The following is a 20,295-nucleotide window of genomic DNA, read 5'->3' as shown; positions in this document are numbered from 1 at the left end:
GGCTCCGGCTTCCCGGCGCCCGAACGCGGCGGCTCCCTCCCCCTTCCGTTTATCTTCCGATATCTGTGCACAGCTTCAGGGCTCCCCGCTTCGTACCTCAATACTCAGCGCTGGAGATGTTCATTTGTAGAGATCCAGATGCGTCTTCCTGCGTCTCAGGCTGGTTCCGTGGTTGTTTAGGCTGGTCTGGTACCTATCCAGCTCGACTCGGAGGACCAGCTGAAAACGGTGTCTCCTACTCCTCCGCCATCTTAACTCTATTATCCTCAAGGGATTATTTGTTGCATACCTATTATGTATTTAAATCTTGGGAGCTTTCAACATCTTGGTAGAAACACATCCAACGCAGTCATCGCAAAATCTTTTACTTTCAATTTCTAACTCAATTACTCTCCACTGAACTCCTATCACCCACTCTTATTGACGATTTCCTCAACATAATCATCATCTGGAAATATTCTTCATCTGAAATATTAAGTGTAAAATATGTCATTCTTTCACCAGAATTTTTTAGCCCAATTCCTTATTACTATTGCACCTCTTCTGCTAAAAGAAACTCTTCAGTCCTTCAACTCTTTGTTTGGTTGTTTGTTTGTTTGTTTTCCCCTCTCAGTCTATCAACATCTCTCATTCGGCTGTCGTCCATTTTCAAACTAAAACATGCACTGCATTCACATAACCACTTTCCTGCCAGTACCCTTAACTCCTTTGTCTCCTTGATCTCCTTCCACGCTGGCCCTGCAAAGTCAGGGTCCAGAGCAATCTAACCATCCACCTTCCCCACTCCTACAACTGAACTACACAATGTTATGGCATGAAATTTCACAAACTGACACGTTGTCACTAGCAATATGGAATCCATGATCCCAGCTGGGTCCTCATTAGCTCTGAGTTCTTTAGACCTCACACTGGGCAGTTTTATCTCCCATTCCCCAGAGAAACAATTGCAAATATTAATCATTTCTCCATCACCAAATTATTCAATCATTTCTATCCCTAAGCTTCTTCCCTATGGCTTAGCACTTGCTCTTATCTTCAGTGGTTTTAAGAAAATTTAAGCTATTGGAGGTATATCGAATATAGAACTACAAAGTATTGTCCACTCAATAATATCCATACTTCTTCCTTATGAGTCTCAGAGAAAAAGAAGTCTGTCTTATTATTCAAGGGCGATTCTTAGATGTCATCTTCCTGGTCTCCCATAAGCCTTGTTTTATCACCTTTTCACTTATGTAATTTCAATTCCTTGTTCTCGAGTTAGTATTAGTTCCTTTTCCCTCAGTGTATAAATAGAAAATTATTTATAGTATTTCTATGAAGTTCTTATTTTTAAAATCAAACTCTTTGAGTACTACCCATTTACTACTTCAGCACATATTTGTCTTGTACTCATGACATACATCTGCTCATTCCAGTGACCTCATGAAAGAATCATCAGTAACAAGCCAAAGTCAGTCTACTCTTTCTCTTAATTAACTCCCTGTGCCTTTAACTGCTATTTCTCAAAGTTCTTCCCTCCTGTAAGTTTCTTCTATAATTACTACCTCAAAGTTTATGTGCCTTTAGAATCTTCTTTTTAACCCTATACATTCAAATAAGGTGTCTCTCAGGGTTCTGTACTTGATTCTCCTGTTACATCATATTTTCACTAAAATGATCTTCATTAGTATGGTTTTTAATCTCTGCTAATATTCTGTGACCATCAAATGTTTATCTTAACATAAGATCTGATCTCCAGGCTCATAAATGCTATTGCTTTTCCACCTAAACAGTCACAGACACTTCAAGTGCTAAATGACAAAACTTACTAAAGATAAAACTAAGCTCTTTCCATCCTTCCTCTCTCATAACTACCTTCAAAACATCAATATATGCTCTTCTTTTTTAAATCCTTTATTTATCTAAAATGATGGCACTAGAGACCTTCCAGTGAGAAGTATCCTTGGATCTTTCACTTGTATTCCCAGCTTCGGATTAATTATTAAGAGTGTCATTGTTCAGTATGAATTAAATTTCTCATTCTTTGATAGCTAACTGCTACTTCCTTATTTAACCGTTAGCATCTCTCACCTTAACTACTGAAATAACATCGTACCTTACCTCTTGTCTTTGAATCTTTTCTCCAAGTCCATTTTTCACATGACCTAGACAGTTAACATTTCTTTTAATGTTCATTTAATTAGGAAAGCAACTGTGGCAATTTCAATTTTATTCTTCTTCTGATAATCACCATGAATGTAAAGAAAAAAAATGTATATACCTGCTTACCTATTTATTATTTTAAGATGTATATATTAGTTTTCCACTTTTATAAATGAAAAAGTTAGCAAAATCGTACTATTTAATTTCTTTTCTCACATTCAACTTCTAATTTTTCTGTTGTATTATTCTTTTTAGTTTGTCATAGTGTTGTCTCTAAATGTGTAAGTTTGTAAACATAGACAACATAAAGTATATCTTTATACTTTAATTTATTGAGTCATTAAGTTTTAGTTACATTAACTTGTGAGTTTCTATTTAAAGTCCCTTCTATGTGTCATAAGGAAATAGGCACATCTGCACTCCTACTTCTTTTTTTCCTTGTACTTTCTCATCTCAGTCAGTAGACCATTTTTTTTTAGCATTCTCAGAGCTCTTCACATTTGATTTCTTTTCTATGACTATCATCTATTATTTTATGTCTTTTCTCTTGGTTCCTTCTAAAATAATGGATAGTAAACAGCATGCAATGTATTATATATACTATCTCAAGTAGTATTTTGGCACAAAGTGAAGTAAATGTAATCCTATGACCCTAAAACTGTGCTACTTGAAAAGAATGTTTAAACATCAGGTTCCAACATATATTTTTGAAGTCTACCCCACCCAGTACTCGAAATTATGTCATTTTTTTGTTGCATAAAACTGGAATCATGTACAGATTTTTGTTAATCTTCAAGTTTAAACTGCCTTCTTCTGGTTACTAAAATCTTCCAGATTATTAATTATGCTGTTTGTATATAAACATATGTTCTTCTTGAAGACATTTTTCATGGACTCCTCTGACTTCCTGCTATAATTGATATCAAATGCTTTTTATGTAAATAGTAGAGTTAACTCATTGGTATTTCTTTCCCTTGCACTTCAGAATTATTTTTATAATTTCCTGAATAGAGATCATTTTTTTCTTTGATTTTTACTGTTCCAAAATACCAATGTATTTTGGCATAGTTCTTCCTCATGAGCATTCTTTTAAAAAATGAAAATGCAAAACGTAAAACTTTGGGTGCTTTCTTTTGTACAATTTTTGATGTCACACTAGATTAATAGGTTTGTGTCTTAGACCAGGTTTCCCAGAAAACAGAGCCTGAGGCAAGACTTAAGTGCAAATACAATCCCAGGCAGCAAGAATAAGGTGAGAAATGAAGAGCAAATCTATATGCATCATAACTAGCAGCAGAAGCTTTGCATGTGCATCAAACTATAACCCAAAACGTATCACTGGAAGAAAGGAGGACAATATTACCTTCAGGCTCTTCCTCCTGTTTCCTTTCTCCAATTAGTGAAAATTTGCCCTGAGGGAAGATCATTCACTTGTACTTCTAGGTTCCATTGCATAGTTCCTTAGGCAGCTGCCGAGGAAAGCAGATGTTTTGCCTTTATTCAAGTCTGAGAGTGATGGGCAAGCTAAAATTCTAGGCGTGACTGCCTGATCTGTCTGGCTTAGATTACTGTGGTTGCTCATATTGTCTCTGACAGCCACGATGGCTACAAATGGTTCTCAGAATCTGAGGAGACTCATGTAGTGTACTTGCCACAGTTGGGAATAGAATTCTAGGTTTAGAATCTTCTCCCTTAGAATTTTAATATTTTGTTTCATTGTCATTTTACAATCTCAATCACCAGTGAAAAGCTTGGTGTCAACCTCATTTTGATTTTCTGGAAGCTTCTTGGATTTCTGCATTGTATTTGGAGTTCTCAACTATTATCAAGATGTTTCAAAACATGTATTCTTTCCGCTCACCATGCTTGGCGTAGTGATTTTTACCAATCTGTATATCTATGCCTTTTATTTGCTTAGGATTTTTTTCTTCTATTATTTCCACAATGATTTCTCCTCCCATTTTTCCTGTTTTCTCACTTAATATATCCCCTTACCATATTTTTTATTTTCTGATTTTACTTTAAATGTCTCTTCAAGTTCTGGTCATATTCTCTTTATCATTTTGATCTGTATTAGTAATTGTTTATTTTACTCTATTTTTGAGATTATTAATTTGCTATTCAACTTGGTTTATTAGTCATTTATTTTTACTTTAAAATTGTTTTATTAATTTCCAAAAAACATTTTCATTGTATCTGATTCACTTGATGTCTTCTATTATTTATATTGCATGAAAGTAATATTCTCTTAAATATCTCTAAAAACACTCATAGGAATTGTGTTCTAATGTTATTTTTTTCTTATATTATTTATTATTTCTTCTGATGTGAGTTGTTCTCTTTGTTGAGTTAGTCTTCTTTTTCTTGCTATTTTTTTTCTCAAATAGTGGAAAATTCATAGTTAATAGTTCAGCTTACCCAAAGGTCTTTGAATTAGTGTAAGTAGCTAGTATATAAGGTGTTATTATTACTATTAGCTTTTCTTGATTTATTTCCTTCTTCATTTTTGTTCTTCTTTCTCTTTTAAACTCAGAAGTTGTTTTTGTTTTGTTTTGTTCAATCTCGTTTATGGGAGAGCACACCCTGAGATTGGTGCATATAGATGGGTCTTAGAGCCAGAAAGTTTTCCCCTAGCAAACATGGTCAAGGATTAGCCGCCCATATTCATATTACTTCACAAATGCCAAATTAAACAGGACCTTTATCTGTAAATGGAGAATTTAAATATTACTTTTCAGGTGGTGGTACTTCCTATGTTTTCCTGTTGGGTTTGTGACAAAGATTCAAGACAAAGTACAGTAGACTTCTTTAAATCAGACCAAATACTCCATCAGGGGCTTCTTCAAGACTATTGTTTAACTTTGTTTTAAAATCAGTTTTCAAGGCTTCAGTTAGGAGCAAGGAGACCAGCAGGCACAGCTATTCTGTGAATGGCTCTTTCATGAAACTGATAATGTCCCTGCCCCATTACCACCCTAGTTTCTCTATAAATGTGATCTTATTTGCTCTCTGCCCATCAGAAATTAATTAAATTTCTCTTCTACCATTATCTGACTTTCTTGTTTTTAGTATTGTTATGATTTCATTATTTTTTTTTATACTTGCAGCATCATTTAGTGAGATTTGGAAGGAAAGAAAGTCAATTTATTTGCTCAGTGTGCTGTATTGAATTGGAAATAGAGTTAGCTTTCCTAAAAATTCACACAACTGATTAGATTATTATTTCCCCTAAAATTGGAGACCACACATATGGGTAATTTGCATCGTATTTACTTCTCCAACCTCATTTCCTCCATTTCCCTTTCTGCCTGACTGACCAGGCTCCCTATTACTTAAACCTTTATAGAGCGAGGTGGATGATCTCATTCAGCTAACTAGTGTTTTGGCACTCTGAGAACATTGGGAACTCCAGAAAAAAATGATTCGACCCCAAAGATTTGTATAACACCCTGTGTCTATTGGTAACTGGATAAAAACAGCTAAGAGCAGTCCACCTGGGGCACAAGGAGATGGCACATTGCTCAGGTGTCTTCCTTTATAGCTGTGCAAGTATCTTTCAATCTATGAAAATCCCCTTAACATGAATTGCAAATATTTTACACACTAAAGATCCATTTAATTTCAAAATGGAAGTGTCCATGAAGGCACTCGTTCCATTCCTCCCTGTAAATATTGAGAATTTAGATCTAAATAATTTACTTTTTCAAGGTCACATACTTTAAAAGAAGAACTAATATACTCATTGAAAATATTGAGATGCATGTTATTTTTGTTTGTTTGTTGTATGTTTTTAGGGAACCCAGTTGCCCTAAAAAGAGTCAAAACAACTCTGAAAAATGAAACCTGATTTTTCTTAGAAGCATTTAGAAGAGATTTTAATCAGTTTTCTAAATAGATTTTGCCTGTTTGTTGGTTCATGGCTTATTGAACCCTCTCCATGATTCAACATGGTTTGTAGAACTTTATACATAAAGGTTATGTTGCCTAAACAAAAATTTTGAGATGTGAGGCGTATGTACTATTAACAAGGATGCCTTTATAACCTGGAAATCTCTCATGGAGAGCATTACTTGAGTACAGGAAATATGCTTAGAGACTTGCTGGAAGCTATGTTCACCTAGTATTGTAATAGATTTACTATTTTTTGGTACTACAGTGATCCTTGTTCCACAAGCTTCTTTACTAATCAAAAATTTCATACAGTTATATTAAAAATCATAATTGGTAAATACTAATGAAAATTCATTTGATTTTCATTAGTCTACAATGATTATGTTATGCTATGTTATTGGTATGCATTAAATATGAATATTTCAAATTATGTGTTGAATTATACTCATTTGTTTATTTTAAATCATTAATGGGCTTTCATTTGATCATTTTCAGCAGAGAAGTTGCTAGGAATAAAAGTTACGGCAGACGTTCTCCAGGAATACGCAGATGGATTGGGGGCTGTCAGGTAAATGTGTATCCAGCTTACGCAGTCCCAGAAGATTTAGCATGGCGCCACTTTTTATACTAAAGAGGTAAAATTTAATGCAGGTCTTTATTTTTCACCATGACAGGACTATTGTGCTATTTTTATGTTTGAACACATGTCTGAGAACAAACAGGAAAAAGCTACAAGCCATTTGAAAAAAGGCTAACATTTTAAGGGTTAGAATCAAGGTACAGGTCATCTGATATTATGATTATTTATTCAATCAGTAAAAAATTAAGTATGCAGAAAAGAACAAAAACGAAACTCCCAGAATTTGTGGTGCGGTAGTAAGGAGGATGTCTGTTGCGTGTGTGTTTGATGCGTCGAATTTAGAATTTGGGAAAATATCTTTTTCCCTGTTCTCAGCAGATGTATTCCATCTGCCTTCTGCCCCCTGTCTTTTCCTCGCATCTAAGTGAAAGAGCGGTCCCTGCTCCCATGCCATTGCTGACCCTTCCGGGTGGATGAGCCTATTATCCCCTCCTGCATCTGTGAGGAACTGGCCACATTAATCACTCTCTCTTTCTCCTGTATTTTATATCTTTCCTCTCCCTGGTTGGTCCCCACATTATATCAACATGCCCATATCCCTTTTCTTATATAGCCACTGACTGATCCCATACCACCCAAACTTAAGTCTCTAATTTCTCACTTACCATTCACTCTTCAATATCCAGCAATCTAACCATGCCCACCAATACTCCACTGAGACTTTTCTTTTAAGGCCGGCATTGACTGCTGACTTCTTACCTTTAGCTATGATCTTCCTTCGCTATTGAGCACTCAATCTTTTTTAAATCTTATTCTACTCTTACTTTTGGTGATACCATTCTCTTCTGACTCTCTCCTTCTTCCCTGGCCATTCCTTCTTTATAGCCTCCATTGGCTTCTTTGCTGCTTTTCCATTAAATATCAGTGTCACCTGGCTTGGAACTTCCACTCCCCACATTTTTATCTTTAATTTCACACTGAGCATTTCTGGACCATTTGAAGGAAAGGCAATTAGAGAAAGGGCAATGTCCTAGCCACTTGCAGTTCCCCACGGATATTTATGCTATTTCGTACTCTGTGTCTTTACAACATACTACTACTTTCTTCCAGAAGCCACCTGCATCTTCTTTTTATAACAACCTTTAACTGCTCTTTCAAAATTCAACCTCATAGGTTAAGCTGGGGAACCTTCTGGATTTTAGTAGGATGATTTAGATGTCCCACTCTGTGTTCTGAGAGAACCCATAGTTTCCTCTTTCCCTTAAGAACAATAAGTTACTCATATGTCTCCTTACTATATTGTAAGTTCCAGTAGGACAGGAGTCGAGACATAGTAAAATCTATCTTCTAGTACAGTGTTTGGCACATAGTGGGCCCTCCAGTATATGTCTGAATTAAAAAATGGACTTTTTAATTACTTCACTTGTCAAATATTCCTTAACATCAATATTTTAAAAATAAGAAAAATGATGTTTCTCCAAATAGGCTTTTCTGCAGATCTTCATTAAATAAACTTATTAAATTATATCATACATCTCACATCACAGTAGGTGTATTTAACACATTTAACATGTCTATTTTAAAATCCAATCAACATATTTCTCTTCCTTTGTAGCCTTGAAATTACCTTTTACAATCTTGTTTGCACAGATGTTCTTGCTTAAAATCAGTTTGATTTGTATATAAAACTACTGTGCCCATGATGAATTTGCATTTTGTTTTATTTTTACCACTGGAGATGCTCCCTTCTTGGTTATAGAAGCTCAAGGAGGATGAGAAATTCTGTGAAGATCTATTTCTGTGTTCCATGTGTCAATCTGCATTAAACCTCTATAAAGATGTTTTTTTTTTCTTTTTCTGAGAAATTGATCGTAGCAACCCAACTTCAGAATTCAGTTGAGAAAATCTAAACTCAGCAATTCTTTTATTGAAATACCAATATACCATACAGTTGTGTGAAAATTAACCTACCTTCCTGTGTTCATTTCAGAGTTGCTATTATTTTCACCTAGATCCCATTGTCTGCCTACATAAAACGCTTCCTTGGGTGACAGTCCTCTCTGAAATATGAAAGCACAAAAATATATATATATATTTAAGCAACAAAATGCTAGTAAAGTAGACTACCATGGTTCCAGTCTATTTTCTGCTGTCTTTAACTGTATCCATGTCCAGATATCAGACAACTAATTGCAAATATCTCACTGTCTTTGACAGAATACAAAAGAGTGTAGAGTCTTGTAGTTCACGCACTAGGAGGCAAAGCAATTTACAGATGCATTGACTTTAACACAATGAATATTCCCCCACAACTTTGGTGGCAGATGAAGAGGAATACTCACAAGGAAATACATAAGCATTTTGATTTCAGTATGATGATATTAGAGTGTTATAAATGCTAACATGATTATTTCCGCTGATAAGTAGTTGGATACAAACAAAATTATTTCCATAGAGTAGTTTGTGTACCATATGGCTGCTGAGAACATACTTCTCTTTATCATATTTAGTCCAAACTCCCTAATCTGCGGTAAAGCCACTGGCCACTATCCTACTCATTCATCTTACTCTGAAATTTTGGAGGAAGGTTTTAGCAGACCTTCCCAGGTCGAAATTAGTTCCTGCTTTTGTTGTTACACAGGCTTGCCAAGTGTTACCTGTTGTTTTCACCTGTTTTTTTGCTTCTACAACTTCCTCAGCTTCCATGCTTGGCCCGTCCTTATCCATCTACTGAACATTAGATCTGTAAATACAATTCACAGTAAGGAACCATGAGTCAAAACCTGGAGAAATTTAGAAACAATATTATTGACATATTGACAGAAATGGAAATATTGACATAAATGGAAATTTTCATTTTATTTTGGCAAAAAGAATCTCTTTTCCTTTTCTTTTTTTAATCTTCCATATAATTTTCATATTCTGTATCATTCCACTCTCCCCCCCCTTTATCACAAGATTACCAGATCCTTGTTCACCTCTCAAAGCTGCCCTCACCAGCCCATTTCCCTCTACTGAACATCCAAACCAGGCATATGCCTACTGAGCTTGCTCTCCCTAGAATCTTAAAACTTTGAGTATATAAGGGCTTTTATTGCTTACACATAATAGTAGATTGGGTCAATTGTTTTATCAGAGATCTTTAATAGTTTCATTCAAGTACTTGAATAAGCTACGAAGTTATGAAAGGGACACTCGGTCCTGTTTCTTGCTTGTGTACTGTATACTTGGCTCTTACTTTCGCAGGTGTGATCCACCTTGCTTTCGTGTTCTTGACCTTTGTGTCCACGTCTAACTTCCTGCCCTCTTGAGTAATGCTTAAACGAGTGGTTAGCCTTATCCCAAACTGCATTTATTAATTTATTCTTAGTATAACACTACAGTGTCAGGTTTTAAATAGCTATCGAGAAGATATGCTTTACAGAGTGGCAGCTACGAAAATGCAATAGCACATTCGTAAGGGGATGAGGAAAAATAATAAACTGAAGTGCTTCAGCAGATGGAGGCAGTCTGGACCTGAAGGTCCCTGAGCATTCCCGCTGCCATGTCTGAAAGCAGGAAAACATCCAGGAGGAGTCGAGTTTGAACTCTGGACATCCCAGGTGAGGCCCCGGAGAGAACGATGACAGCTTCTCTGTAGCGGCACCATCAGTGTTTCCGCAGAGCTGCGCTCCAGGGAGACCAGCAAGATGGTTATGGTGGGAATTTAGACCACCACTCACAGGATGCTTTCTCCGAGACTGTTTCAATGTCATTTTCAGGCAGGGTGTTAGCCCACGTGATGACGGGCGCTTTAGGCTTTTTAGTACTCTGAAGCTGTTAGGAGAAGTCGTCCCGAGTGATGGGATGTGGGAAGGAAATTATATTCTCCAAGATTATGCAGCCATGGGAGGTATGCCTCTGATGTGACAGGTTAACAGTGACAATGATGAGGCATCAGGAAGTAACCAAAAGTTCATTTCCCCCACAGGCGGAATTAAACGCGGCACCTAAGCGGGGTTTCGGAAGGCCCGGAGCGCTCGGCACGCATTCTCCGTGCATCTGGATAGCAAGTGCCTCTGTAGCTGATTTCTACGAACACATATGGAATAATAAAAAAAAGAGAGAGAAGCATAGTTTGAATTTAAATTCACCCCGAAAGGAAAGCAAACAAGCCAAAAAGAGATGTTGATTACTTATAGTAGGAAACACAGATCGCTAAATCACACCGAATGGCAGTATAATAGAGTCTTTTCACTTTTTAAAAGCTGAAAGTTAGGTAAGAAAGTAATTTGTCAGTAAACATCTTTAGAACTAAAGTGGTTTGTGGCTGAGTCGGCCAATAAAACTTTTTAAAATGGAGTTTATTTATTTTTAACAAAATGATTGATTTCTGGGTTTACTTTTATAGTAATTAATCTGACCAGGCTTATCAACTTAGCCTGAGTCTCCCTGCTCTCAAAATTTAAGTATTTTGGATAATTTTCAAAGGCTTTTTAATCTTAACTAAGATCTAAGGCTAAACAAAAGAATAGCAGATATTTCAATAAACGCTATTATAGTGTCTGGTTTCCTTTCCCTTGATAAACCATATTTTTTGCTAATCTGATTAGAACCAATTCTATGAGTGAAAACTTCGGCATAACTCAATTATTTAATCATAACAAAACCTTCTATTTCTATGGAAATTTACACTTTTTGAGAAACAGCCTCCTACATTATCTCATTATTAGTTCCTTTTTTAACAAAAGAGTTAAACTCTGACCTTTCTAAAAACAAAAGGATGCATCCTGCGCTTGGTTTCATTCCCAGCTCTCAGATGAGAGCCGAGCACAGAGCAGGTATTCCATGCGTGATCACTGAGTGAGCGAACGTCAGGATTTCATGCTTTGTGGTCCAAGGGTAAATGTTATGTGACATTTAAAAACTTTTTATTTGATTTTTAAGGATTTGGGAATTTGGAGCTTTCTGTCCGTGAACTCATAATGTCTGGGTTAAGCATTTTAGTTTACAAAGGGCTTTCCTTCCCTGACCCTTCCTGGGTTGACACGGTTCAGCTCCAATGGGTAATGGCACACGCCTCAACTAGACAAAGAGCTCTTCAGAGGCATAGGTTTCTTTCTTCTTCATGTTCAGAAACTGGCACAAAGAATATACACATAACATGCATTAGCTAGTTAATAGGTAAGAATGCGATATTAGCAAAGGTTATTAATGGCCCAAATCAACATTTTTGATTCTTTTTTATTTGTAATTTGAGAGTAGTTATTTTTTCTGAAGGGAAATAATTGATGAAAAAAAAAAACAAACATTTCAAGAATGACTAGTATTTAGCAATATGATAGATAGACATATTTTTTTCAGAGGAGACACATGTTTGGTTGGGATGGATCTCTGTTGGCATTGATCAAATGAAATTATAGTGGAAACAGTGTTTCTACAATCCAAGACCCAGGGTGCAAAACATTGTGATGGTAGCTAGTCACCTGTGGGATCTATCCAGAAGTGAAAGGGTTGCAGTGAATGTCCTTATAAGAAATGTACTCTATTTCTCTGTAGCAATCTACACTTTATGAATTACCTTCACTCACATGAACTCTTTGGAATCTCACAGCAGCCATGTGAGACAGATGGGGTGGATCTTATGATTCCCATTATGTAGACCTCAATGAGAACAAGTGACCTTGGAACTTCTAGGCTCATACTCATTGCTTTTGCTTTTGGGAGGGTTTATGGGTTGATGTTTTCCTTTGTTATTTTTGTTCCAGTATGTTCTTGTAAAGGATAAGAGGTTGTGTCCAGGTTAGTTTTTCTAAGATATAGTAAATTGCAGACTGAATGCTATATATTTTATTAAATTCCTGTATTTGTATCACCTTTAGAAAGACCTCATTTGGATTAAGTTTTTGTGTTTACTTGGAGGGAAAAAACATTTACCTAATTTATCAGGTGGGTATATATTTAATTACCACCTATTTTACCAGAGGGGGACAGGGAAACAAGAAATGGAACACACAGTGGTCCACTTTAATTGTGTAAAGGAGATCTAAGTAGCCATTACTTTCTGATAAAACCGTTTTAAGGCCAAGGGCTTCAACACAGGCCCTTGGGTAACCAGACAAGAAATCTAGAAAAAGAAACAGAGAAATAGCATAGCATTTGGTATCAGTGACTCCTGGTTTTAAAATTGGTGAAGTTTCTTTGTAGTTATGTGAGCTCAAGCAATGTAAATTTATAAAGTTTTTAAATCTACAAATGGAATAAAAATTTCTATTCCTAAGTAATTTTAAAGACTTAACAAAGTAGTATTACCAGGTATTAACTGACAAGTTATAGCCATTTAATGATCATTAGCTTTCTTTACCCTTCATTTTACATCTTAAGTTCCTGCTGACCAGGGCTACAAGTCTGGCCAGAGTTCAGATCCAGAGTATGTTCCTGAGGGATGAGGCAAGATATGTGTGTTGGGCATGAAGAAGAGTATAATTTGCCAGTGTGGGACAAGGAGGGATCTGAAAAGAAATGTTTAAAAAGAAGAGTCATGGTGTCTTCCTGTCTGGGTCCCATTTCTTAACTAATGATGTGTAAGACCTTATGGAAATTACCCTTTTCCTTATTAATTATTTCTGTAGCTAGTTCTTTGGGAATTAGAACAAACATTATTATACACCCCAAAAAATAAAACTTGTAATGAGTATTTTTGGTATTTATTGAGAATATGAAATTATATTCATAGAAGTCAAGAAAACCAATGAGATAGGTAAAAGTCAAAGATGATAAGAAATAAATTAGTTAGTAACTCGGAAGACATGTTGCACATAAATAAAGAAAAGCATATGTGTGTGATATAGATATGGATGAAAAGATCAAATAGACACAAATATCTATGACATACTAAGTGTTCATGAGGCACCAAATATTCATGTATTCACAACATAATATATATACATATAAAATCATATATTATGTTATGTATATAACAAATACATATACATACATATATGTATTTAATATGTGCAAAATCCTAGACACCCAATATGCATTAAATCTTAATTAGGCCTTCCATTAATAACACTCATTGTAGCTCCATCAGTCCTCTGCCCATTAAAACCACACTTGCTCAGCAGGTTACCTGTCAAGTGACTTGTCTCTGTATCTGTCTAATGGAAAAAGTGTGTGTCATTGGCCCCATGCACTTTTCATCTTACTGAGACCTTTCACTTAAACTTCACCTTCATTATTCATGACCAATGGGGAAGAAGAAGGTGTACGTGGGTGGGTGTGTGTGGGGGTGTGTGTGGGTGTGTGTGTGTGTGTGTCAGAGAGAGAGAGAGAGAAACTAAAAGAAAGAGAGAGATTGAGAGTTCAGGTCATGTATTCCTTGCCTATTTATACCCTACCTTAAGTGTTCTGACCTGTCCCTCTCTTATTCCTTGCTTTTCACTGTGAGTTTTCCTGATAACATATTTGAAGGCTACCATTGCATCAGGGCAGTTTCTCACATGGCAAAAGCAAAAAAGACATTTTAAAACTGTTAACACAACAAATTTTATAATATATCAAATCTATAAATCCCTTTATGTTTAATTATAGTTTAAAAACAGTTTCAAAATGAAATGTAAATATAGATATATAATCCTTATAAACCGGAAGTTTTTTACCCTGTAGCTCAAATAATTCTGCAATATAATTTCTTAACATGAAAAAGAACCCAGAAATAGGCTTCACGATATTTTGCCTGGTCTTGTCAATGAGTAAAAACCAAATAATATAAACTTATTAAAAATACCACTCTTGATGTAGCAAAATACAGGGTCCTTTTTGCATAAAATCAAAATATAATGAGTTATTTTTGAATGAGGTCAACAAAATGTTGGACTAAGAGGCTACAGGTCCTCCTTCTTTCACAGAGACACAGGGTTTATAAAAATAAACAGACCAGAATACCTCTGTGAGAACTTTAGAGACAAGTTGAGAAGCTACAGGACCTAAGCCATTTTAAAACTATGAAGGGCTTACAGTGAAATGGGTAAGAAAAATTTATGACACTTGCCTCACCCAATCATGCTTCCCCCCTATGCAACATCTCAGAAGCAGGCAAGAGGAAACTTCCCATATCAGGGTTCCTTCCTCGGGAGGAAAACAAAAGAGTGGACCTGAAGTAAGTACATGTACAAATATAGTAACCTATCGTAATAATGTTGTATAAAATTTAAATGGTAAAAACATAAAAAATAACTATAAATCTGTATTAATTGGTATTAACATCTAAAGATATAATTTGTAACATCAATAACATAAACTGGGAAGGGGTGGAGTTGTAAAGAAGTAGAGTTTTGGTGTGCAATTGAAATTAATTTGTTACCAGTTTAAAATAGAATGTTATATCTCTAAGATGTTTTATGTAATTTCAAAAGTAACCACACACACAAAAAATAGCTGTAGAATATATGCAAAGGGCAATGAGAAAGGAATCAAAGTATATCCCTACAAAAAAAATAATTCAATGAAACACAAAGGAAGACAGTAAGGACAAAAAAACCTCCAAGATATACAAAAACCAATTAACAAAAAAGCAATAGTGAATCTTTCCTGTTATTGATTACATTCAAAGCAAATGAATTAAAATCCTCAATCAAACACATAGATTGGCTGAATGGATATAAAAACACGACCCCACTATATGTTTTCTACAAGAGACTCATCTTAAATCTAAGGACACTTGTAGACTTAAAGAAAAACAGTAGCAAAAGATATTCCATGCAAGTTGCAACCAAAAAGGAGCAGGAGCGGATATACTAACATCAGACAGCTGGACTTTAAGTTAAAAACTGTTACAAGAGACAAAGAAGGATATTATATAATGATAAAAATGCCAGTTTACCAAGAATATATGACAATTATAAATATGCATCAAACCTCAGAGCTCCAAAATATATGAAGCACATCTTGAGAGAACTGAAGTGAGAAATAAATAGCAACACAATAATAGTATGATACTTCAAAACTCTACTTTCAATAATAGACAGAATAAGCAGACAGATCAATAAAATAGAGGAACTGAACAACATTCTAGACCGATTGGACATAACAGAAATATGCAGAACACAGCTCTAATAATAGCAGAATATTCATTCTTCTCAAGTGCCCATAAAACATTCTCTAGGATAGACCAGATGTTAGGCCACAAATCAAATTTTATTGAATGCAAGAAGACTGAAATTATACATATTCACAATGAAATAAAACTAGAAATCAATAGCACAAAGAAAACTGAAAAATGCACAAATATGTGAAAATTAAACAATGTACTCTAAGCAACAAATGGGCAAAAAAGAAGTCACAAAGGAAGTTAGAAAATACCTTGAGACAAATGAAAATGAAAAAACAACATATTGAAACTTATAGCATGCAGTGAAAGCAGTACTAAGAGAGAAGTTTATAGCTGTAAATGCATACATTAAAGTAAAAAGATCTCAAATCAATAGTCTAACTTTATACCTCTAGAAACTAGAAAAAGAACAAACTACACCCACTGCTAACAGAAAGAAGAAACTAATAAGGCTCAACCAGAGATAAACAGGGAATAGAAAAAAATCAATGAAAGTAAGAGTTGGTTTTTTGAAGAGTTCAATGAAATTGACAAACTTTAGTTAGATTAAAAAAGAGAGAGAGAAAATACTTAAATAATTAAAATCAGAAATGAAAGAGGAAGCATTACAACTGATGCCACAGAAATAAAAAGGATTATAAGAGAATACCTTAAACATTGTATGCCAACACACAGGTTAAACTATATTAAATGGATAAATTCTTAGAAATGCACAAGCTAAAAGGACTGAATCTTAAAGAAGGAGAAAATCTGAACAGACCAATAATGAGTAAAGAAATTGAACTAATAATTAAAAACTCCACAAGAAATATAAGCCCAGGACCAGTTGGCTTCGCAGGAGAGTTTTAACAAACAGTTAAAGAAGAATCAATACCAATCTCCTGAAACTCTTTCAAAAAAGCTGAAGAAGAGAGAACACTTCTAAGCTTATTCTGTGAGGCCAGAATTACCTTGACAGCAAAGCCAAAGACAATACAAGATACAAAAACTATAGACCATTATCCCTGATACATACTGAAGCAAAAGTTTTCAATAAAATACTAGCAAGCCAAACTCAAAAGCACATTAAAAGGATTATGCATGATGATCAAATAAGATTTATTCCTGGAATGCAAGGATAGTTCAACAGAGGAAAATCAATCAGTGTAATATACCACATTCACAGAATAAAGGATAAAAACCATACGTAATCTCAACCAATGCAGGAAAAAAAAAAAACAACACAACATTTGGCAAAATTCAACAGTCTTTCATGATAAAATCATTCAATGAATTTGGAATAGAAAGAAACTACCCCAACATAATAAAAGCCATTTATAAGAAGCCAATAGCTAACATCATAAGCAATGGTGAAAGGCTGAAAGCTTTCCCTCTAATCTCAGGAACAAGTAAAGAATGCCTGCTCTCACCATTTATATTCAACCTACTATTGGACATCCAAGCCAGAGCAATTAGGCAAAAAAATAAATAAAAAAAAAAGAAAGAAAAAATTGGAAAGGGAGAAGTAAAGGAATCTCTCTTTACAGGTAACATGATTTTACATGTAGAAACCCCAAAGAGTCCATAAAAAACTGTTAGAATTAATAAAAGAATTCAGCAAAGTTGTAGGATAAAATGTCTACACCCCAAATTGGGCTGTGTTTCTATACATTAACAATGAACAAGTCAAAAAGAAGATTAAGAAAATAATTCCATTTACAATAGCATTAAAAAGAATAAAATACTTAGGAATAAATCTAACCAAGGAGGTGAAAACCTTTTAATTCAAAACCACAAAACATTTGTGAAAGAAATTTTAAAAGACACAAATAAATGGAAAAGCATCTCTTATTTATTCAGTTGGAAGACATAATATTGTTAAGATACCCATACTACCAAAGAGATGTACAAATTCTACGCAATCCTGCTTAATAGCCCAAAGGCATTTTTTTTTTTTTTGCAAAATTAGAAAAAAAAATCAACCTAAAATCATATGGAAGCTCAAGAGACCTCTTATAGCCAAAGGCAATTTTGAAAAATAAAAATAAATTTGGAAGACTCACAGTTCCTAATTTCAAAACACATTGCAAAGCTTCTGTAATGAAAACCAATGTGGGAGTGGCAATACAGACAGACAAATAGACCAATGGAAAAGAATAGAGAAATAAAGCAGACATAAGCCCTCACATATATATTCAAATGATCTTTAACAACAATGGCAAGACTATTCAATGTGGAAAGAAGAGTCTCTTCAACAAATGGTTTTGGGAAACTGGGTATTTACATGCACAAGAATGAAGTAAGACCCTTAATATATACATTTTAGAAAAATTAACTCAAGGGGTGCGTGGGTGGCTCTGTTGGTTAGGCATCTGACTCTTGATTTTGGCTCAGGTCATGATCTCAAGGTGATGAGGTCGAGCCCCACATTGGGCTCTGCCCTGGGCATAAAATTTGCTTAAGATTCTTTCTCTATATCTCCCTCTCCCTCTCCTCTACCTCTCTCTCTTTTTGTCAAATAAATAAATAAACAAATAGAAATAAAAATAACTCAAAATGCATTAAAAACCCAAAAGCATAAAGGTCCTAGAAGAAAACATAGAGGAGAACTTCATGGAAATGTGCTTGACAATAACTTCTTGAATATGACAACAAAAGCACAGTGAACAAAAGCAAAAACAGACAAACCCCCAAAAAATGTACATCAAAGGACACAATGAACAGAGTGAAAAGGCAACCAATAGAATGCGAGAAAATATTTTTAAAACATATATCTAATATGAGGTTACAAATTAGAATATAAAGAACCTCTACAAATGAAAAACTAACTAAATAAATAAAAGCTTGATTAAAAAGTGGGCAAAGGACTTGAATAGATATTTCTCCCAGGATCATATACACATGGCCAACAAGCATATAAAAAGGTGTTCCACATGACTAATCATCAGAAAAATGCAACTCAAAGTCACAATGAGGCGTTACTTAATAGGCGTTATGATGACTATCAATAAATGAAAACAAAAACACAACTATAGGAACTAACAAGTGTTGGTGAGGATGCGGAAAAATTTGAACTTGTGCCTTGGTGGTGGGATGGTAAAATGGTGCAACTACTATGGAAAACATTATGGAGGTTTCTCAAAAATATGAAAAATAGAACTACTATATGTCTCAGAAATCTAACTTTTAAGTATATACCCTAAAGATTCAAAAGTAGGGCCTGGAGGAGATATTTGCAGAGCTACATTCAGAGCAGCACTATTCAGAACAATCAGAGGTGGAAGCAATCCAAATGTTCATTGCTGGATGAATGAATGAACAAAAGATAGAATGTATGTATGTGTGTGTGTATTTAAATATACACATAATGGGATATTATTCAGCTGAGAAAAAAGAAAATACTGTCACATGTTACAATATGGATGAACCATGAGGACATTATATTAAGTGAAATAAACCACAGAAGAACCAATACTGCATGATTCCACTTACATGAGAAATCTGAAGTAGTCAAATTCATAGAGACAGAAAGTTGAGCGGTGATTACCAGGGGCTGAGTGGGGAGGAGAGTGAGGGAAGTTGTTGTTTAATGATTATACAGTTTCAGATTTGCAAGATGAAAAAAAAAATCTGGAGCTCTGTTTTACAGCAGTGTGATTGTACTTAACACTTCTACACTTAATAATGTAAGTCTACACTTAATAATGATTAAGATGGTAAATTATATATTATGTGTTTTTTGCCACAATAAAAAAAACTGTAATAGAGTATTTTTGATACACTGTAAATATCATTAGAGGAATTTCTTTGTAAATGAAGTTATAACAAATAAAACTTACTTGGAAGAAGGTCAAATCCCTCAAGAAAAACACATTTCTAATACCTAGACAAAGGATCATTTTTTATATACACATAAAGTTTTCATAGATTGCATTTACGAATATCATGATACTATTAACACGGTAAGCAATCAGCAAATATTAAATTAAGTAAGTTAAGTACTGCTTGAATGCCCATAAACCCAGGATTTAAAATTCACAAATGATTAGGTAAGCTTTTAAAATTCCCAGTTTTTCTTTTTCATGCTGTGACGCTTGTCATTCTTTTCCTCATATAAGAACAATTTTATATTGTTGAATATTAATCTAAATGTCTAGAATTCTGGGCACTACACCTAAAAATAACAGAATAGACATGTACAATATGGAAAAAAATGGGGAAGAGTAATTGAATTTTAAACATTTCTAAGTAATATTTTATTGAGCATACAGTACGTTTTTATAAATCTCATTGTTTTTAAAGGACTAATATTTTCAGGTTACCTTTAAAGGAACTGGAATGATCATTCATATTATTTATTTTATCCCTGTGTTTACTAAATTATTCTTTAAAGAGAACCCTCATGACACTTTCTCTCCAAATGAACTTAAAGGCATCCAGCACTACAGGTTCTGTCCTCACTCCACTGGCTGGCTGACATGAAGTAGGGTTGAGGTATTGGGCTGTGCTTAGTGGAAAGAAGTCACAGCAGATCCACACTTTGTCAGTATTGACTGTGTAACAGAAGGTATCTATAAGTACATGTGACTGTAGCATCTATGCTGGAGTAGGT

The sequence above is a fragment of the Ursus maritimus genome, unplaced genomic scaffold (assembly GCF_017311325.1).
Source record: "Ursus maritimus isolate PB19 unplaced genomic scaffold, ASM1731132v1 scaffold_13, whole genome shotgun sequence".
Classification (NCBI taxonomy): domain Eukaryota; kingdom Metazoa; phylum Chordata; class Mammalia; order Carnivora; family Ursidae; genus Ursus; species Ursus maritimus.
The sequence above is the reverse complement of the archived record's forward strand: the minus strand, read 5'-3'. Positions refer to the sequence as shown.